The sequence below is a fragment of the Pteropus medius genome, unplaced genomic scaffold (genome assembly GCF_902729225.1).
Source record: "Pteropus medius unplaced genomic scaffold, Ma_sr-lr_union100, whole genome shotgun sequence".
Taxonomy (NCBI): Eukaryota; Metazoa; Chordata; class Mammalia; order Chiroptera; family Pteropodidae; genus Pteropus; species Pteropus medius.
Genome location: NW_024352841.1, coordinates 696,711 through 720,456, shown reverse-complemented (window position 1 = coordinate 720,456; position 23,746 = coordinate 696,711).

Below are 23,746 nucleotides of genomic sequence, written 5' to 3'. Positions count from 1 at the left end.
TTGTACAGTTCAATGAGTTTTAATTATAGTTGACATGCAATACTATATTGGTTTCAGTTGTATAGCATAGTAATTAGAGCTCAAGTGATCACCTCACTAAATCTAGTACCCCTCTTCCCCCTTACATATTTTTACAACATTGTTGACTATTTTCCTTATGCTACACTTTACATCTTCATGACTATTTTGAAACTATTTGTATTTCTTAATCCCTTTGCCCTTTTTCATCTCCCCCAACCCTCCCTCTCATCTAGTAGCCCTCAAATATTCTCTGTATCTATGAGCTTGTTTCCATTTTTGTTGCTGTTGTTATTTTGTCCTTTAGATTCTGCATGCATATGAAATCATATGGTATTTGTCTTTGACTAACATCATTCAGTGCAATGCCCTCTAGGTCCATCAAGGCAATATTGTTTTCCATCCCCTTCCTTTTAGTCTGTGTGTGTCTTTTAATCTGAAGTGAGTCTCTCGTAGACAGCATATGTAGGGGTCTGGTTTTCTTATTCACTCAGCCACTCTATCTTTTGGTTGAAGCACTTAAATCTTTTCCATTTGAGTATTTGCTGGTAAGAATGTACTTATTACCATTCTTTGTTCCTCTTTTTGATACATGTTTTTTCTTCTTAAAGAAGTCCCTTCAACATTTCCTGTAATACTGGCTTGGTGTTGATAAATTCCTCTAGCTTATTTTTGTGTAGGAAGCTCTTTATCTGTCCTTTGACTCTAAATGATAGCTTTGCTGGATAAAGTATTCTAGGTTATAGATCCTGGGTTTTCATCACATCGAATATTTTGTGCCAAGGACTTCTGTCCTGCATAGAGTTTCTTTTGAGAAACAAGCTGCCAGCCTTATGGGTCCTCCCTTGTAGGAAACTAATTGCTTTACTTTTGCTGCTTTTAAGATTCTTTGTATTTCAACTTTGGCATTTTAATTATGATGTATTTTGGCATAGACATGTTTGGGTTCTTTTTTTTTTGACCCTCTGAGCTTCCTGGGATTGCATGTCTATTTCCTTCACCAGGTTAAGAAAGTTTTCCATCATTATTTCTTCAAATAGCTTTTCCACTTCTTGTTCTCTTTCTTCAGGTGCCCCTATGACATGGATATTATTTCCCTTAATTTTGTCCCATAGACTCCTTCAATTATTATTATATTCTTGGTTACTTTTTTCATGCCATTCTGATTATGTGATTTTGGCTTCCCCATCCTCTATATTGGTGGTTTGATAATCTTCTTCTACTTTGTTGATTCACTCTAATATACTCTTCATCTCAGATAATGCATTCTTCATTTCTGACTGGTTTCCTTTTATAATTTCCATTTCCGTTTTTATGTTTTTTTAAATCTCTTTGTTAAAGTTCTCACTGAGTTCATCTATACTTCTCTTAAGTTCATTGAGCATCTTTATAATCAATATTTCAAACTCTGCATCTGTTAGATAGCTTGACTCTATTTTTCCTGGATCTATGTTCTGTTCTTTTATATGGTTTCTGTTTCTTTGTCTTCCCATTTTGGTTGCCTTTCTGTGGCTGTTTCTATGTACCAATGAAAACTCTTAAGTCTCCTGGTCTTATTAGAGTGGCTTTGTATAGTAGATGTCCAGCAGCACAGTCCTAAGAGGGGTTCAGCTGCAGGCTAAATTTAGCCCAGCCTGTGTCTTTCCAGGGCCACCTATTAAGATTCAGCGAGCAATCCACAGATGCTGTGCTTATAGTTGCCTCGTGAAGCCACGTCAGAAACCGAGGTCAGCTGCCACCAGTGTGGGTCTTGGTGCTACTTAGTGAGTGGCACAGGACTCACTAAGGACACAACTGGATATGGTTTGGGTAGGGACGTGAGTTGAAGGTGGCAGAGTTTCAGGGAATCCTCTGGGCAGAGCAACCTCTGTTATCCAGTTCCATGATGTCTGAGATATGGTGGCGCTGTGGCCTCACACTGGGAAGAGGAACGGCTCAACAGAGGAACAGTGGATACCGCCAGTACTTCTGCCTCTGGCCCTTGCTCTGACAACTCAGTGTCCCCCTGTAAGTCTCTGGTGCCATCCCTCCCCAGCAGCTGACCCAGTGCTGGTGCTCAGAGTGAGCAAGTGTGTAACCAGGATAGTCCAGTCATTGACATGGCTCTTTTAAGAGGAATGTCCATATCTGCCAGCTGCAACTGCCGCAGCCTCTGTCCAACTCAGCCACTCGGGACCTGGCAGCCTTGGGTCTTCGCCTTCTTCTACCTCCAACCATTGCAGGGTGATTTTTTATTTCTCTCCCTACTTGTAGGGTCTGTTCATCTAGACCCCAGGTGACTCTGCTTGCTGTTTGCTCCGTGTTTTCGTCACAACTTTGATGTGGTCTTAAGAGGGGATGAACAAAGCTTCTATTATCTACGCGATTTCGTCTGGTCTCCAGTAGTTCTACTTTTAATTGTTTTAGTAACTTCCATACTGTTTTCCATGGTGGTTATACCAATTTACATTCTCACCGAATGTGCGCCAGGATTCCTTTTCTCCACATATTCACCAGTATTTATCTCTTGTCTTTTTAATAATAGCTTCTCTGAGAGGTATGAGATCTCATTGTGGCTTTGATTTTCATTTTCCTGATTATTTCATGTACTTTTTGGGCATTTGTACGTCTTTTGGGGGGAATATGTCTCTTCAAGTTCTCTATCCATCTTGCAATAGGATTTTTTCTTTTTTGCTATTGTGTTGTATGAGTTCCTTATGTGTTTTAGATATTATCCCCTTACCAGATATATGGTTCGCATATATTTTCTTTCATTCCTTTTTATAGATTACCTTTTCATTTTGTTTATTGTTTATTTTGCTGTGTGGAAGCCTTTTAGTTTAATGTAATCTGACTTGTTAATTTTTGCTTTTGTTGCTTGTACTTTTAGTGTCATATCCAAAAGAATCACTGCCAAGACCAATATCAAAGAGCTTTGACCCTAGAAGAAGAGTTTTCTTCTAGGAATTTTGAAGTTTCAGGTCTTTACATTAAGTTCTTAATCTATTTCAAATTAATTTTTGTGAGTGGTATAAGAGAGATATCTAATTTCATTCTTTTGCATATTCACATGCAAAAGAATGAAATTAGATATCTCTCTTATACCAGTTTTCTAAATGCTATTTATTAAAGAGACAATCCTTTCCCCATTGTATATTCTTGGTGTTTTTGTCGAAAAATAGTTAAGTGTATATGCAAGAGTTTATTTTTGGACTCTATTTTGTACCATTGGTCTGTGTGTCTGTTTTCATGTGAGTGCCATCTTGTTTTGATTATAATAGCTTTGAAATATAGTTTGAAAGACAGGAAGTGTGATGCCTCTAGCTTTGTTCTTCTTTCTCAGAATTGCTTTGGGTAGACTCAGGGTATTTTGTGGTTCCATTCAAATTTTAGGATTTTTTAATATTGACTGTTATAGATAACAGTCTGTATTAAGCTAATAATAGCTTAATTCGATTGTAAACCTCAACTCTACCCCTTTACTTACCCTCATTTTGTTTTCGATACCATAATTTACATCTTGTTATATTGTGTACCCATTAACAAATTATTATAGTTACAGCTATTTTAATACTTTTGTCCTTTAACTTTTACACTCCACCAATTACAGTATTAGATTATTCTAAATAAGAATATGTACTTACTTTTATCAGTGTGTTGTACATTTTCATGTCACTCATTAGAATCTTTTCCTTTCAACATTTCTTGTAAGGCATGTAGTGGTGATGAACTCCATCAGCTTTTGTTTGTTTAAGAAAATATTTTGCCTTCATTTATGACAGACAACTTTGCTGGATAAAGTATTCTTGGCTGGTGGTTTCTTTCTTTCAGTACATTGAATATATCTCACTTTCTCCTGGCCTGCAAAATTCCTATTGATAAATCCATTGATAGACTTATGAAGTTTCTCTTGTATGGGAAAAACTTTTTCGTCTTGCTACTTTTAAATTTCTTTTCATTTTTTATTTTAGACAGTTTTATTATAGCATGCCTTGAAGAAGATAATTATGATTGAAATTATGGGATGATTTCATATTTTTTTCCTCCAAATTTTCCATTTGGTTCTTTTTATGTTTTCTTTTCCTTTGGTGAACTTATTTTTTTTTCCTGTATTGTTTTCCTTATATTGTTAAGTTGTTTATTTGTGTTCCTTTGTAGCTCTCTGAGCATCTTTATAAAAATGATTTTGAATTATTTGTTGGGCAATTCTTGTATCTCCTTTCTTTGTGGGTCAGTTACTGGAGATTTACTGTGTTCCTTTGGTGGATTCACGTTTTCTTGATTCTTTTTGATACCTGTAGCCTTGCATAGGTGTCTGTACATTTGAAGAACCAGTAACCTCTTCCAGAATTTGTGGACTGACCTCAGTAAGAAATGTCTTTCACCTGAAGCGCATGCAGGATGCTGTGACCTCAGGTCTACTGGTGCAGGGCACCAAGTGCTGGGTCATGTGGTAGCTTCATGTTGGTGGTCATGATATCTCATTGGCTCAGGCTACTGGGGTCCACAGTATCAACAATGCATGGTATTTCTCATGCACCGTGGGGGTCTGCAGTGATTTTAAGAGCTGTGGGGGTCTTCAGAAGTACCTCCAGTTTCACCAGCAAGAAACCTGGGCAGGCAGTGGTGGTGGCTGCAGCTAGTGGTGTGCATATATGCAGCTGCAAGAGCCAGCTGCAGGTTTCTTTGTATTGGTAGGGGCTGGTTGCAGACACACATAAATTTGTGGGGGTTGGGGCTAGCAGTGCATCCTGCAGATGCACTGGCAGCTGCAGGAGCCCTGGTTATTGATGTGTACTCTTGTGGCTTCAGGGTCTCCTATGGCTGCATGCATAGCAGTGGAGGTTAGTGAAGGAGGTCAGGTGGTGGCATACAAGTATACAGCTTGAGAGACTGGCTGCAGGTGAGCCCAGTATTTGCAGTGACAAAATTCAGGCCCATATCCAGACCTACAAACAGGTGCAGGGGCCCTAGCTGTTGAAATGTACCCTGTGGCTAGCTGGGAGGTCCAGCTATAGGTGAGTAGAAAGGCGAAGGCCAGTCAATTGAGATAGGGCCAAATACAGGACACAATCAACTATGGGGGCCTTGGCTGTCAACATACACTTCTGTAGTGGCAGGGTCTCACAATAAACATGCACGTGGCAGTAGAGGCCAGAGAGAAGAGTCAGGCCAGCAGCATGCAAGTGCACAGCTGGAGGAGCTCACCCCAAATGCATGAATGGCAGTGAGGTTCAGCTGTGTGGGTCTAGGCTGGTGTCTGTTACTTGCACGGCTGCAGAATCCTGTGCTGGCTGCCAGAGCGGATCCTGGTCTCTGGTGGGTGTAGGGGTCACGGAGTGGGGAGGAACTCAAAAGTTTGGTCTCTGTAAGCAGGCAGTCCACAGTGATGGTGATGGTTGTTTCTTTAATGACAAAAACTGTTTGGGTGCTCTGCAAAGCAGTTCACTTTCACTGCATGGCTGATATTGGTATCCCCTGCTCTTTCCCTTGTTCCTTGGTGTTTATATATGTCTAAGTTTGCTGGTCTCTTGGTAGGATCAAACCGAAGTGAGTCCTTTGTGCAGTGCCCTGAAAGGCTGGGGAAGCTGGTCACTCATCCCACTTTAGCTGGGGAGTTCCCTCTTGTCACCAGTATGGGGTATTAGATGATGCAGGCAAAATGAAGCTGTTCATCCTTTCCTTTTTATGCAGTTATTTTCAGGTTTTCATCCTTTCCTTTTTATGCAGTTATTTTCAGGTTATTCCAGTGTGATGCTGAAGTTTCTTAAGTGGACTCTTCTTACCTCTCCCAGAGTTGTTTTTGTTTATAGAGAGTTGTTTAATTGTTTATCTTTTAGGGGAGATGGAGGCTGGGGTCTCCTACTTTGCCATCTTGGTGGTCACTCAGCTGATTTCTATTCTTTTATGTTTCCTGGGCCAGAATGTGTTTTGTCTTACTGAATGTTCTGTGTGAGCTTGAGAATATGCATTTGTTGTTGTTGTATGATGTATTCTATTATATCAATTAGATCCAGTTGATCGATGGTACTGTTGAGTTCTACTATGTCCATACTGATTTTCTGCATCTGGATTTGTCAAGTAATCATAGAGAGGAGTTGAAGTTCCAAATATAATAGTGAGTTTATCTATTTCTCTTTGCAGTTCTCTTAGTCTCTGCATCATGTATTTGTCATTTTGTTGGTAGGCACATACACATTAAGGATTGCTATATCTTCTTTGAGAATTGACCATTTTATCAATACACACTTCCTCTCATTATCTTTGATAATTTTCCTTGCTGTAAAGTCTGCTTTTTCTTAAAGAAATATAGCTTCTCCAGTTTTCTTTTGATTAGAGAGAGCACAAGGTGACATTCATGTGGTTCTAATTTGCATTTCTCTAACTATTAGCGATTTAAGCATCTTTTCATGTATTTATTGCTATTTGTGTACTGTCTTTAGAGAAATGTCTGAGTTGCCCATTTTCAATCAGGTTGTTTTTGTTGCTGTAGGATTTCTTTCTATACTTTAAGTACTTATCCCTTATCACACACATGATTTGCAAATTTTCTCTCATTCTATGTGTTGCCTTTTAATTCTGTTGATGTTTTTTTCTTAATAGTTTTATCATTTTTCATATACAGTTGGCATACAATATTATATTAATTTCAGGTGAACATGATGATTAGACATTTATATAGCATACAAAGTGATCACTCCAATAAATCTAGTACCATCTGACACCATACATAGTTATTACAACATTACTGACTATATGACTTATGCTATACTTTATATCTCATCACTATTTTGTAATTACCAACTTGCACCTCAATCCCTTCCTCTTTTTCACTCAGCTCCCACCCCCTTCCATCTGGCAACCATCAAAATGTTCTCTATATCTGTGAATTTGTTTCTGTTTGGTTTCTTTATTTTGTTCTTTAGATTCCACATGTAAGTAAAATTATATACTATTTGTCTTTGTCTTATTTACACCACTCAGCAGAATACCTTCTAGGTCCATCCATATTGCTGCAGATGGAAAGATTATCATTCTTTTCTTTGGCTGAGAAATATTCCACTGTATATATGTACCACTTTTTTATCCACTTATCCATTGATGGACATCCAGCTTGCCTCCATGTCTTGGCTACTGTAAATAATGCTGCAGTGAACATATGGATTCACATTTCCCTTCAATTTATTGTTTTGAATTTCTTCAGATAAATGTCCAGAAGTTGAATTACTAGGTCCTTCTTTGTCTCTTGTCATAGCTTTTGTTTTAAAGTCTATTTTGTCTGGTATTAGTATTACTATTCCCACTTTTTTGTTTCTATTTTTATGAATATTTTCCATCCCTTTACTTTCATTCTGTGTGTCTTTCGATCTGAAGTGAGTCTACTGTAAGCAGCATATATAAGGGTCTTGTGGTTTTTTTTTTTTTAACCCATTTATCCTATCTCTTGATTAGAGCCTTTAATCCATTTAAATTTAAAGTAATGTTGATAGAGATGTAGTTATTGCCATTTTATTATTCATATTTTTTAATCTTTTTTTCCCTTTCTTCTTAAAGAAGTCCCTTTAATATTTCTTGTAATATTGGTTTGGTGGTAATGAACTCCTTTAGCTTTATCTTGTCTGGGAAGCTCTTTATCTGTCCTTTGATTCTAAATAATAGCTTTACTGGGTAGAATAGTCTTAGTTGTAGATCCTTGCTTTTCATCACTTTGGATATTTCATTCCGATTCTTTCTGGCCTGCAAAGTTTCTGTTGAGAAGTCAGTTGACAATCTTATGGGATCTCCCTTGTATGTAACTTACTGCTTTTCTTTTGCTACTTTTAAGATTTTCTACTTGTCTTTAATCTTTGGCATTTTAATTATGATGTTTCTTGGTGTGGGCCTTTAGGCTTCTTCTTGTTTGAGACTCTCTGCATTTCCTGGATCTGTACATCTATTTTCTTCACCAGGTTAGAAAAATCATTTCTTCAAATAGGTATTTTTTTTTGAATTAGTTGCAGGTATACAGTATATTGATTAGACGTTTATAATTGTGGAGTGATCCCACCAATTAGTCTATCACACATTTAGCTCTACACTTAGCCATTACAATACTATTGGCCATATTCTCTATGTTGTACTTTACATCCTTATGACTATTTTGTAACTACTAATTTGTACTTCTTCATCCTTTCCCCTTTTTCTCCCAGTGCCCCAAACACCCTCCCTTCTGGCAGTAACCAGATTGTTCTCTATATCTGTGACTCTGTTTTTGTTTAGTTTGTTCCTTAGATTCTGCATATAAGTGAAATTATATGGTATATATCTTTCTCTGTCTGACTTATTTCACTCAACATAACAACTGCTAGACCATCCATGTTGTTGCAAATGATTTGATTTCATTTTTTTATGGCTGAGTAATATTCCATTGTATATATGAATCATAACTTCTTTATCCAATCATCTGTTGATGGACATTTAGGTTGCTTCCACATTTTGGCTATGGTGAATAGTGATACCATGAACATAGAGTTGCATAGATCTTTATGTATTAGTGTTTTGGTTTTATTTGGATAAATACTAAGAAGTAAAATTGCTAGGTCAAAAGATAGCTCTATTTTAATTTTTTGAGGACCCCCCAAACTGTTTTCCTTAATGGTTGTACCACTTTGCAATCCTACCAACATTGTGAGAGAATTCCCTTTTCTCCACATCCTAGCCAACACTTGTTTTTTGATTTGTCGATGACAGCCAATCTGATAGGTGAGAGGTGATATCCCATTGTGGCTTTAATTTGTATTTCGCTAATAACAAATGATCTTGAGCATCTTTTCATATGTCTATTGGCCATCTGTATTTCCTCTTTGGAGTAAAACTTATTCAGGTCTTCTGCTCATTTTTTAATTGGATTGGCTTTTTTTGTTGTTGAGTTGTATGAGTTTTTTTTAATAAATTTTGGATATCAACCCCTTATCAGATGTATCATAGGTGAATATCTTCTATTAAGTATGCTGTCTTTTCATTTTGTTGATGGTCTCCTTTTTTTTTTATTTTGATGTAGTCCCATGTGTTTATTTTCTTCTGCCTTTTCCTTTGCCTGAGGAAATATATCAGAAAATTACTGATAGCAATATCAGAGAGTTTACTATGTGTTCTTCTAGAAGTTTTATGTTTTTGGGTCTTAAATTTAAGTCTTCAATCTATTTTGAGTTTATTCTTGTATATGGTGTAAGAAGGTGGTCCAGTTTCATTTTTAGCATGTATCTGTCCAATTTTCCTAACACCATTTGTTAAAGAGACTGTCTTTACCCCACTGTATATTTTGCCTCCTTTCTCATAGATTGAATAACCATAAAGGCGTGAACTCAATTTATTTCTGGGGTTTCTATTCTGTTCTATTTATCTATGTATCTGTTTTTATTCAAGTATCATGCTGTTTTGATTATAGCTTTGTAGTATAGTTTGATATCAATAAGTTGATACATCCTACTTTGTTCTACTTTCTTAAGATTTCTGTGGCTATTTGGGATTTTCTATGGTTCCGTATAAATTTTTAAATTCTTTGTTCTAGTTCACTGAAAAATGCCATTGGCATTTTCATAGGGATTGCATCAAATCTATAGTTTGCTTTGGGTAGTATGACCATTTTAGCAATGTTGATTCTTCTTATTCATAAGTATGGTATAAGCTTTCATTTATTTGTATCTTCTTCGATTTCTTTTAATGACATAATTTTCCATGAACAGGTCTTTTGCCATCTTGGTTAATTTTATTCCTAGGTATTTTATTGTTTTTGATGCAATTGTACATGGGATTGTTTTAATTTCTTTTTCCAAAAGTTAATCGTTGGTGTATAAAAATGCAAAGACTTCTGAATATTAATTTTGTATCCTACTACTTTATGAATTCATTTGTCAGTTCTAACAGTTTGTTTTTTTTTTGGTAGACTCTTTAGGCTTCTCTCTATATAGAATCATGTCATCTGCAAATAGTGACAATTTTACTTCTTCCTTTCCAATTTGGATGACTTTAATTTTCCTTCTTACCTGATTGCTGTAGCTAAAACTTCCAATAAAATGTTGAATAGAAGTGGTGAAAGTGGACATCCTTACCTTGTTCCTGATCTTAAGGAAAATGCTTTTAACCTTTCCCCATTGTGATATTTCACTGTAAGTTTGTTATATGTGGCCTTTTATTATGTTGAGGTATGTGGCCTTTTATTACGTTGAGGTATGTTCCCTTTATTCTCACTTTGCTGAGTTTTTATAATAAATGAATGCTGGATTTTGTCAAATGCTTTCTCTTCAACTATTGATAAGATCATATGGCTTTATCCTTCAATTTTTTAATGTGGTATATCTCATTGATTTGTGGATATTGAACCAAACTTGCATCCCAGAAATAAATCCAATTTGATCATGGCATATGATCTTTTTAATGTATTGTTGAATTCAGTTTGCTAATATTTTGTCGAGGACTTTGCATCGATGTTTATTAGAAGTATTGGCTTATAGTTTCTTTTTTTGTAATGTCTGGTTTTGGAGTCAGGGTAATGGTGGTCTCTTAAAATGAATTAGGAAAACTGTCCTCTTCTTGAATGTTTTATTTTTATTTTATTTTAATTTTTAAAAATTTATTTATATATATTTTTATGGTGACATTGGTTAACAAAATCCAATAAATTTCAGCTGTACACTTTAACAGTAAGGCAGATAGATAGATAGATAGATAGATATAGATATAGATATAGATATAGATATAGATATAGATATAGATATAGATATAGATATAGATAGATATAAAACTATCCTTTACATATTCGTAATGGTAACCACACGCCAAAGATTCAGAACTAAAGTATATAACATAAAACAAGAAGGATCAGAAGGAAAACCCACAAAACCCAACCAATATAAAATTAAAAAAAAAAAAGACACGCAAGGACAAGAAAACAATGGAAACACCGAGCTACCAGAAAGCAAAAGATTAAATGGCTATAAGAAAACCTTATATTTCAATAATCACCCTAAACGTAAAATGGACTGAACTTACCAATAAAAAGGCCCAGAGTTGCAGATTGGATCAAAAAACAAAACTCAACCATATGCTGACTCCAGGAGACACATCACAGGTTCAAAGACAAATGTAGACTAACGTGAAAGGGTGGAAAATAATATTTCAAGAAAATGATGTTCAGAGTAAAGCAAGAGTAGCGGTACTAATATTGGATGAAATAGACCTCAAAATAAAAAAGGTAAAGCAGGTACTGAGGGACACTTCATATAAAGGGAATCATGCTCCAAGAAGACATAACACTTATTAATATCTATGATCCCAATCAGGGAGCCCCAAAATATGTAAAGTAATTAAATATGTAAAGTAATATGTAAAGTAACAGAACTAAAGAGATAAACAGACCAAAACACTATCGTTGTAGGGGACCTAAGTATCCCACTGTCGGATATGGACAGATCATCCAAACAGAAAATCAATAAGGAAATGACATCCTCAAATGACATATTAGACCAAATAGACAAATTGACATTTACAGAGCCTTCTATCTCAAAACATTTGCTTATACATTTTTCTCTAGTGCATATGGAACATTCTCAAGAAATGAACATATACTGGGACACAGAGATAGCCTCAACTAATATAAGAGGTTTGAAATCATACCAACCATATTCTCTGATCATAATGTTTTGAAGCTGGAGATCAACTGTAAAAAGAACTTGGGAGGAATCAAAAATACATGGAGATTAAACAACATACTACTAAAGAATAACTGAGACAGAGATGAAATAAAAAGAGAGATCAAGAGATACATAGAAATGAATGATAATGACAGTACAATATATCAAAATGTTTGCGACACAACAAAAGTGGTAACAAGAGGAAAGTTCATATTATGAAAGGCTTATCTCCAAAAACAAGAACGAGACCAAATAAGCAACTTAATTCTTCATCTTAAAAAACTAGAAAAGGAAGAAGAAATGAAGCTTAAAGTCAGCAGAAGAAAATAATAATAATTAGCGAATAAATAAAATTTAAATAAATGCAACAAAGAGCTGGTTCTTGGAGAAGGTTATTAAAAGTGACAAACCACTGGCTAGACTCACTAAAGAAAAAAGAGAAAGGACACAAATAAACAAAATCAGGGATGAAAGAGGAGAAATTATGACAGACACTGTAGAAATACAAAGAATCACATGAATACTATGAAAACATATATAACACCAAATTTAATAACGTAGGAGAAATGAACAAGTACTTAGAAAGATATCACCTTCTTAGACTGAATGAAGAAGAGCTGGAAAATCTAAATAGACGGATCAGCAGTAGGGAAATAGAAATAATCATCAAAAACCTCCCAAAAAGTAAAAGTCCAAGACCAGATGGCTTCATCAGTGAATTCTACCAAATATTCAAAGAAGATTTAATACCTATTCTTTTCAAACTCTTTCAAAAAATCAGAGGCAATACTCCCTAACTCATTTTATGAGGTCAATATAACCCTGATATCAAAACCTGGTAAAGATAACACAAAAAAAGAAAACTACAGACCTATATCTCTCATGAACACAAATGCAAAAATCCTAAAGAAGATACTAGCGAACCGAATACAGCAACATATTACAAAGTTTATACGCCATGATCAAGTGGGCTTCATCCCAGAGGCACAGAAATGGTTTAACATATGCATATCAATCAATGTGATACACCACATCAACAAATTAAAAAATAAGGATCATATGGTCATATCAATAGATGCAGAAAAAGCCTTCGACAAAATACAACATCTGTTTATGATCAAAACACTTAAATCGGTAAAGAAGGTTTGTACGTTCACATAATAAAGGCCATATATGATAAACCCATAGTCAACATTATACTTAATGATGAAAACCTAAAAACCTTCTCTCTAAGAGCAGGAGCAAGGCTAGGTTGTCCACTATAGCCACTCTTATTCAATATAACATTGGGGGTCCTAGCGAGTTTAATCAGGCAAGAGAAAGATATGAAGGAATCCAAATAGGAAACAAAGTAAAACTGTCACTATTTGTGGATGACACGATTCTCTATATAAAAAACCCGAAAGACTCCAAAAGAACACTACTAGAATCAAGAAGCAAATACAGTAAAGTTTCTGGATACAAGATCAATGTTCAAGATTCCATAGCATTCCTATACTCTAATAATAAAGTGTCAAAAAAAAAAAAAAGAAGTGGAAAAAATAATTCCTTTTGCAATTGCAACAAAAAGAATAAAATACCTAGGAATAAATCTAACGAAACATATAAAGGACCTATATAATGAAAACTATAAGACCCTATTAAAAATTGAAGAAGATACAAAGAAATGGAAAGATATTCCGTGTTCTTGGATTGATAGAATCAACATAGTTAAAATGACCATATTTCTAAAGCATTATACAAATTTAATGCAATCCCCATCAAATTCCTAAAAGCACTTTTTTAAATAAATAGAACAAAAAAAATCATCAAATTTATATGGAAACACAAAAGACCCCGAATTGCCAAAGCCATCCTGAGAAAAAAGGATGAGGCTGGAGGCATCACTCTGCCTGACTTCAAATTATACTACAAAGCAACAGTGGCATGGTATTGGCAGAAAAACAGACAGATAGATTCGAGAGTCCAGAAGTAAACCCAAGTTTATATGGGCAAATAATTTTCGACAAAAAAGTGAAAATCATACAATGGAGAACGGAAAGCCTCTTCAATAAATGGTGCTGGGAAAACTGGAAAGCCACCTACAAAAGAATGAAACTAGACTGTTGTCTATTACCACACTCCAAAATTAACTCAAAATGGATTCAGGAACTCAAAATGTATAGAAGAAAACACAGGAACTAAACTCAATGACCTTGGACTGAAAAGACAATTTTATGAATTTGACCTCAAAGGCAAGGAAAGTAAAAGCAAAAATAAATGAATGGGACTACATCAAAAAAAAAAAAAAAAGCTTCTGCACAGCAAAAGAAACCATCAACAATGTTAAGAGATAATCATCTGAATCGGAAAAGATATTTGCAAGCAATGCCTCCAATAAGGGCCTAATATCCAAAATATACAAAAACTCATATAACTCAATAATAACAACAACAACGAAACGATCCAATTAAAAAATAGGCAGTGACCTGAACAGACTTTTCTCCCTAGAGGACATACAAATAGCCAACTAGTATATGAAAAGATGCTCAACATTGCTAGCTATTAGGGAAATGCAAATCAAAAACACAAGATGCCATCTCACACCTGTTAGAATAAGTGTAATCAACAGGATAAGTAATAACAAAAGTTAGAGTGGATGCTGAGAAAAAGGAACCCTCATACACTGCTGGTGGGAATGCAAATTGATACAGCCACTATGGAAAACAGTATGGAGATTACTCAAAACACTAAAAATAGATCTACCATATGATCCAGCAATACCTCTACTGGGTTTTTATCCCAAAGACTTGAAAACTCATATCCAAAAAGATATTTGTACACCAATGTTTATAGCAGCATTATTCATGGTGGCCGGGACATAGAAGCAATGGAAATGTCTTATGATAGATGATTGGATAAAGAAGGTGTGGTGCATATATACAGTGGAATATTACTCAGCCATATGAAGAGATAAAATACTGCTATTTACGACAACATGGATGGACCTTCAGATAATCATGCTAAGCGAAATAAGCCAGACAGAAAAAGTAGAAAACCACATGATGTCATTTACATGTGGGATATAAACCTAAAAGCAACAAATGAATAGGACAAACTAACAGAGACTCATGGACATGGAAAATAGACTAGTGGTTACCAGAGGGTAGAGGGGGAGTGGGGTAGTATTTGTGGTAAAAGGGGTCAAATATGTGGTGACAAAAAGAAATCTATGAGAGGTGAACACACAATGTAAATATATATATATGCCTTAGTGTTAAAATGTACAAGTAAAACTTAACCAGATTTTGTTAACCAATGTCACCATAAAAAAAAATAAAATAAATTTTAAGAAGTAAAAAAATAAAAATGAGAAAAAAATTATTAAAAAATAAAAAAATAAAATAAAATAATATAAAATTCTGAGGTTTTTTTTTTGCTGTTTTGATTGGTTGTTTTCTATTACCATTTATTCCAGATCACTTATTTTATTCTCTGCTTCATCTAATTTTATTAAGTCCCTCTAATGTATTTTTCATTTCTGACTCATTTCTTTTGTTTTCTATCTCTATTTTTATGTTTCTTATCTTTTTGTTGATATTCTCTCTGTGTTCTTATATTCTTCACCTAAGGTTATTGAGTATCCTTATATTCACTCTTTGGAACTGTGTATCTGGTAGCTTATTTCCATCTTGTTTAGTTCTTTTTCGTTTTCTTTTTCTTTTCTTTCTGCTTTTTCATTTGGGACATGTTTCTTTGTCATCTCATTTTGGCTGACTCCCTGTATTTATTTTTATGTATTATGTACATCTGGTTTTGGCAGTAGTAGGTGTCCTGTGTGTCCCAGAGATGCAGTCTTCCTGGTAATTGATCCAGGGGTGTCCCTTGTGTGGGTTGTGTGTATTTTAGTTGAGGGTTTTTTTTCCCGGCTTTATTAAAATAGACAATTAGTTGCTCATATTAACATTGTACAATTCAATGAGTTTTTTTTTCAATTATAGTTGGCATACAATAATATACCAGTTTCAGTTTTACAGCATAGTGATCAGAGATCTACACAACTCACAAAGCATTCACCCAACTAAATCTACTACTCCTCTTCTCCCTTACATATTTATTACATTATTAACCGTCTTCCCCATGCTACACTCTACATTTCCATGTCTATTCTGCAACTATCCATTTGTACCTCTTAATCGCTTTGCCTTTTTTTCCGCATCCCTCCAAGGCCCCTCCCATCTAGTAGCCCTCAAAATATTCTCTGTATCTATGAGTTTATTTCCATTTTTGTTATTTGTGTCTTTAGATTCCATATATATGTGAAATCATGCTATATTTGTCTTTCTCTATCTGACCCAATTCATTCAGCACAATACCCTCTAGGTCCATCAAGGCAATATCTTTTTCCATCCTCTTCCTTTTAGACGGTGTGTGTCTTTTAATTTGAAGTGAATCTCTTGTAGGCAGCATATGTAAGGGTCTTGTTTTCTTATCCATTTGGCCACTCTGTCTTTTGGTTAGAGCACTTAATCCTTTTCCATTTAAGGCACTTCCTGATAGGAATGTAGTTATTACCATTCTTTATTCATGTTTTTGATCCATGTTTTTTCTTCCTAAAGAAGTCCCTCCAACATTTCCTATAATACTGGCTTGGTAGCGATAAATTCCTTTAGCTTATTTTTGTCTAGGAAACTCTTTATCTGTCCTTCGACTCTAAATGATAGCTGGATAAAGTATTCTTGGTTGTAGATCCTGGGTTTTCATCATGTTGAATATTTTATGCCAAGCCCTTCTGTCCTGTAGTTTCCTTTGAGAAATCAGCTGCCAGTTTTATGGGTGCTCCCTTGTACGTAACTAACTGCTTTTCTCTTGCTGCTTTTAAGATTCTCTCTTTGTATTTAACCTTTGGCATTTTAATTATGATGTGTCTTGTTGTGGGCCCCTTTGGATTCCTCTTTTTGGGGACTCTCTGAGCTTCCTGGGGTTGTATGTCTAATTTCCTCACCAGGTGAGGGAAGTTTTCCATTATTATTCCTTGAAATAGCTCTTCAACGCCTTATTTTCCTTCAGGTGCCCCAATGACATGAATATTTTTACATTTAATAGTGTCCCATAGGCTCCTTAAATTATTATTATAGTCTTGGATCTTTTTTCTTGCCATTCTGATTGAGTGTCCTCGGCTTCCTCATTCTCTATATTGGTGGTTTGATCCTCTTCTTTATCCACTCTGTTTTTTTTCCATCTAATATACTCTTCATCTCAGAAAATGTGTTCTTAATTTCTGACTGGTTCCCTTTTATAATTTCCATTTCCATTTTTATGTTTTTTATCTTTGCTAGAGTTGTCTTTGAATTCTATATTTCCCCTAAGTTCATTGAGCATCTTTACAACCAATGTTTTGAACTTCGCACTTGTTAGATTGCTTGACTCCATTTTTCCTGGATTTCTGTTCTGTTTTTTCAAATGGTTTCTGCTTGTCTTCCCATTTTGACTGCCTTTCTGCTTGTCTTCCCATTTTGACTGTCTGTTTCTATGTATTTAGCAAAGCTTCTAAATCTCCTGGCCTTACTTGCACGGCTCTGTGTAGTAGGTGTCCAGTGGCACAGTCCTGAGAGGGGTTCAGCTGCAGGCCAAATTTGTCCCCAGTGTGTGCCCTTCTGGGGCCACCCCTTAAGATTCAGCAAGCAATCCACAGATGCTGTGCTTACAGTTGCCTCAAGAAAGCATACCAGAAAACAAGGCCAGCTGCCCCTAGTGTGAGTCTTGGGTGGGGCCGCAAGTTGGGGGAGGCAAAATTTCTGGGAATCCTTTGGGCTGAGTGACCTCTGTTATCCAGTTTGATGACCTCTCAGCTATGATAGCTCTGTACTTGCAAACTGGGAGTGAGTAAGGGCTCAACAGTGGAACAATGGATACTGCCAGCACTTCTGCCTGGTAGAAAGCCTCACTTCCGGCCCTCGCCCAGGTAACTCAGTGTCCCTCTGTAAGTCCCTGGTGCCCCCTGTGCAACTGATCCACTGTTGGTGCTCAGAGTGAGCTGGTTTGCTCACTGACATGGCCCCTTTAAGAGGTATCTGCAACTGCTAGTTGCCACTGCAGTATCCTCTGTTCCACTCAGCTGCTCGGGACTGGGCTGCCTCGTGTGTTCGCCCCCTCCTACCTCTTCCCATTGCAGGGTGATTTCTTATTTCTCTCTCTAGTTGTGTGGCTTTTTCATATCGATCCCAGGTGACTTTTCTTGCTGTTTGCTCTGTTTCTTTCACAACTTTGATTTGGTCACAGAGTGATGAACAAAGCCTCTATCATCTATGCCAATTTTTCCCATCTAGTTGAGCTTTAATTGCTGTTGGCATGTCAGTGGTTGGGAGCAATCCTCAGGTTGACTACCAATGAGGGCTGGCTATGACTACAGCAACTGAGATGTGGTGTGGGGGCTGACCCCACAGAGTGGGAGTCACTTTAGTGGGGATCTAGTGCCAGCCAAGTCCATCCTTTGGGTGTGTCCCTTGTGGAGCTGGTTAGGTGGTGGTGTGTGGTCTGAAGCTAGTAACCAGGTGTGTTGATTTTAGATTCTCTTGTTAGGGGCTCTGGTGCAGGTAAAGTTCAGGTACCATTATTGCCAGCTCTGGCCTTTCTAGTAGGAGGTACAAAGTGATCTTTGGTTGGTTACAACTTGTGCTGGGCTTGGGGTCACTTGGGAGAAACTATTCTGTAAACTGAGTCTGGCTGCCACTAGTATCATGTTTGGGTACCCTTGGTGGGTACCATGATGTGAGCTGAGGCCAGCTGCCACTTGCGCAGGGTCTGTGGTCACTTAGTTGAGGCTATGTTCCAAGCCATGCCAGGCTTGGGGCAACCTGATGAGTGTTACAATGCAAGTTGAGACAGCTCACCACTTGTGCTGGGCTTAGGGTAGCTTAGTAAGAGGTTCAGTGCACACTGAAGGCTGCTACTTCTTTTTTGGGGGTTGTGGACCTTTGAGAGATTTTAGGAAATTCCACAGCACAAGCTGAGGCAGGCTACTTATGTGGAGTTGCTGCTGGAAGAGGTTCTGGCAGGCATCACAGTTGGGTGGGGCAGCATCTCAGGGAATCACCAGGACAAGGAAAATTGTATTAGCCAGGTTAATGGAGAGCTCATATTTGGTGCCCACCTACACCACGCCATCTGTGCAGTGGTAGAGCTCAATAAAGGAAGAATGGCGCCTGCCAGTACTTCTGTCCCAGAGAGTTGCCAAGACCCGTGATCTACTGGCCCTCGCCCTGAAGCTAGTTCTTCTCCATATGTCCCTGGCACTTTTCAAGCTGCTGCCTCTGTGCTGGAGCCCAGGAAGAGTGAATTTGCAAGCAAATGTATGCGGAGGCCCTTTAAGACGCTGTGCCTAGGTATTCAGCAGCCCTTCTTCTCACTCGGATGCAATACCTGATGGTTTTCACAGCCAGATATCATGAGTACTCCTCTTCTTAGTATTGGAACGCTAGGCTTAGGAGCCCACTATGGGGCTATGACCCCTTGCTCCTCAGGGTGGACCTCTGCAACTGATATCCCTCCCCATTCTTAATTACCACACTATGGGGATAGAACCTACGTATTCTACATTTCTGCCCCTCCTACCAGTTCAATGTGGTTTCTTATTTACATCCTTAGATATAATCCTTAGCTAGTCTTCAGGTAGTTCTCAATGATGTTGTTCTATAATTTAGTTGTAATTTTGATGTGGTCATGAGGAGACAAGCATAGCTTTCATGTACTCCACCATCTTGACTAGAAGTACATAACTTGCATTTCTTTGTTGAGAATTTCTATTTTTTCATTTGTTTTAAAATAATTTTGCCGTTTGAATAGTTTCTTTTTATAACGACCACTTTAAGATTGTCATAAAATTCCAACATCTGATTTATCTTGGTGTTAATGTCAGTGGCTGTCTTTTCTAATTCAAATTGTGATTTCCCTGTCTTTTGGTATTATGGGTGACTTTCTATTGTATCCTGGACATTTTGTTTAGGATGTTAGTTAACTCTGGGTCCTTTTTGAATCTTCTATTTTAGCAGTCATCTTACCTTTACCATGTAGATTCTGGCCTACTTTGTCAGGCTTGTGCCAATGGAAGTTTAGATTTTAAAGCCTTTTTGGTGCTATTTTGGTCTGCTTGATTTCCTGGTACCCCCGGAACTCTCACTGGTTTCTGCTTGTGCCACCTTAGAAGGTGGAATGGCTCTCCTCAGGTCTGTTGCTTCGTGTCTCTGAGTTGGTGATGAGTGTCTCAGGCCTGCAAGAATGAAGAAGCTTTCTGGAATGAACACTTGTGGTAGGGCCTCTCTTGTTGAAGTCTCCTGGCTGCCTCAGTGTCTCTGGGTGGGGAAGGCAGAGATGGAGAACTTTTTGCTTAGCTGTTTATTAGTGGGATTAGAGTCTTGATCAATCCTCTTTGGTGATACTGCCAGGCTCACCTCTTTTCAGAGGGACTCCTATTTGATATGAGGGAGAAATGAGCCTACCTGAACAACCTTCTGTTGTTATATTGGGGGCCAGGAAATACCCAAGCTGGACTGCCTTCTTTTGGGTTGTTACTCCAGGCCTGGGGTCCCAAACCAGTCTCTTAACTCCTTTTGGGGTTCTCTTTTGTTTGCCTCTTGTGCTATTTCCAGGGTTTATAGCTGTACTTAGTCAGATAGAGCAGAAAATAATGAGTCTACAACATCTTGTCTGGGCCAGAAGTCCAATCAACAAGATTTTATAGTACAAAATTCTGAAAAGAGACAATATTTTAGAGTTTGGGTTTCAATAGCCTACTTACTAACTTGATGACTTAGAGAACTTCAGCTATTTAAGCCACATGTAATATACTTAAAGCTCCCAGCTCAAGACTTGGCACAGATGAACCACTCAATAGGTATTCAGTATCTTTCCCTAGAAATCATTTAGGTCAAACCAGCTGCTTTAAATATAAGGCAACAAACGCCTAGATAAATGTGGGAGTCTTTTAAATATGCTGTGATCCACATATACCCAGGTGACATTTTTTTTTTTTCCCAAAGCCCACAAGCACACTCTCAATTCTTGATTATTTGGTTCCTTGCTTCTTCATGGTAGTTCTGGTTCAGTTGGAAAAGATTCGAAAATTGAAAATAAAAATACAATTTATATTTGAAAAGTACCTCAAAATTTACAAAGTGCTTTTGCAGTTACAATTTTCCTTGGTTGGTACAATAACAGCGTGAGACGAACAAGGTAGAGATTACTTCTATTTTGCAAATGAGGAAACTCAGTAAGTTGAAGGGCTGAGACTCATCCAGAAGTGATCTTTCATTCAGGACCTTTGCTTGACACCTTTTACCCTGTGAAACCAGACCTTTATTGGATGACAAGAGGCTGTGGAAATAGTTGGTTTTAGGGCACCAAACTTGTCATGTCCTTGGGCTAATGCAGTGGATCAACTTGTGACTATAGGGTAGATGGAGTCCAAATTCAGGCTTATGTTCCATATATAGTAAAGTACCCTGAGACTTGGAGCTCAAATTACACTTAGAGCGTTTGCTAGTAAAAAAACAAACAAACAAACAAAACAAACAACAACAACAAAAAACAAAAACAAAAAAACTTCCCAGGTAGGTGAAATTATCCATCTGTGTAGGTAACCTCTGGCAAGGGGGTATCTTAGGTGAGAAAGGTTGCTGAATTCCAATAAAAGGAAATAGGGTATAGTCCAGGAAGGCAAGATTGGAATTTGATGTAGAAGGCTGTAGCTTGGCCAAACAATAAGGAGTTGGTTGAATAAACAATAGCTTACACAGTGAGATACTATGTGGTCATTAAAAATGATGAGATCAATCTATTTATTGAAAAGGTCACAATTAAACAAGAAACACAGGAGTGTGTAGTATGATCCTATTTTTGTTCTGTATGCATGCATACAGATTTATCTCTGCATAGAGAAATTATGATGTCCTTTTTTTTGGTACTATATTTTTAAAACATTCCATAATGAACAAAATTTTCTTGGTTAATTATAAAAATTTATTTTGTAATTATAAAAGAGAGCCATAGCCTAATCCATTTGTTATGAACTGAATGTTTGTGTCCTCCTCAAATTCATATGTTGAAATTCTACCCCCTGATATGACAGTAATGGGAAATAGGGGCTTTTGGGAGGTGATTAGGATTAGATGAGGTCATGAAGGTGAAACCCTCATGAATGGAATTAGTTCCATTTTGAGTCATGAGAGAGCATGCTTTTCTCTGTTCTCCTCCATGTGAGGTTACAGCAAAAAGATAACTGTCCACTAGACACTAAATCTTCTGGCAGCATAATTATGGACTTCCCAGCCTCAAGACTGTGAGAAATAAATGACTGTTGTTGGTTTTTGTTGTTGTTGTTGTTATAGTAGTCTGAATGGACTAAGACAGAAATTGTATTGTAATGTAATCTGATGGTCTAAAGAGAGTGTGTCAAGAGTAGGAAGGAAGCTGAATGGAGTTGAGGAAAGAAGAAGCCTAAGAGTAAGTATCAGTTTAATCAGAAGTTAACAGGGCTGAAGGTAGGAGACTGACTGATGTATTTTGATTGCTTTTTTATGTGCCAGGCTCTTTACCAGGTAGTACTTTACATGTTAGCTCAGTTAATCTTCATAACCGTATGGAAGGAAGGTACAATTATCATCCCCATTTTTCAGATGAGACCTTTCCTCTTAGGCTCAGAGAGGGAAAGTGACTTGCCTAAGACCATACAGCTAGTATATGGCAAAGCCAGGAGTAGAACCCAGGTCTCTTTGTGTTCTACCCACTGGAGGCCCTGGGCATGTGGTTCCCAGGGAGGGAGCTTCTGCTGTAGGGCAAGGAGATATCACTGGACTCTTCTGCAGCCTCGAGAAAATAACCCGAGTTCATGAGGCTCCATATGTAAGGATTCTTGCTTAGTGGAGCAGGGAGAAAGGATGGCAATAAAGAGTCTGATTCTTGGATAGATATATCCCCCAGTATGAATTAACAAGCTGGCATTTGGTCAGACAGTATGCTTTTGTGAGTTAAGTTGGTGTCAGTCTTGTCCTTAGCTGATCAATGACAGCTAGAGCCTGAACTCTGTAGTGCTGTCCATCCTGATACGTGTCTTGTTTTATTTTAGAATCAACAGTGCATACTTTAACTTACCTGCAGATTGTCTTTATATGGTAGTTCATCTATGAAGGCTATGCCAAGACACCCTTTTTTGAAGGTATGCCACGTTTCATTTGTAGCTATTACACAGCAACCTCACACATGTAAGAGACTGAAGGTTTTTAATTTTAAACCCAAAAACTGTATCAACCAAACATTTTCAAACTGGAACAAAACTGCAGAAGAGAGCTAATGAGCAATTTTGCCCTAGACTAAACATGGCAGCGAGCGTCCTGATGGGGTCATACACACATACCCCAGTGGTATGACAAGTTCAAAATAACACACAACAGGAAATTTAAAGTCAATCATACACACTGTTATACCTTGGCAAGTTCAGACTTGAGCTACTATGCCAGTCATTCTATAAACCTGGGGCTAATGAAAAGTTAGGTTTGTCAAGAAAATACGCAGCTGAGATTCTGACTTATATATCAGTTGCATGATGTCCATGTAGGTATGTGGCTACCATGAATACATTACAGATAACACTGGTCATGTATTTGAATCCTACTTCTAAAGCTGTCTGATCAATAGATCCAAGGAAAAAAGGCCAATTGCTTTACTACCACTTTGGTTTTTATATCTGGCTTGGTTTAACATGTCCTAAAGTCCTCATGGCACTTAGCTGGACAGTATCAAAGTTAAAGTTAAAGGTCTATCACTAGAAGAGTTCTTAAATCTTGGAAACATTCTCTTCCTCTGAATGCCCAAATGGTCCATGAGACCAGATACTGCTGAAGTTATAGTAAACACATATACACATACAAATACTCTTACTATGAGTTACATTCCAAAAGGACTAAACTTGTTAACTAATCCTAAGCCCGAGGCACTTTTAACTAGAATACAGAACATACTCTATCAGAGCTAGGATATGTGTTCTGCATTCCTACTAGCATTCAAAAAACATAAAAATCAACCCTATCTGACAACGTGAGTTA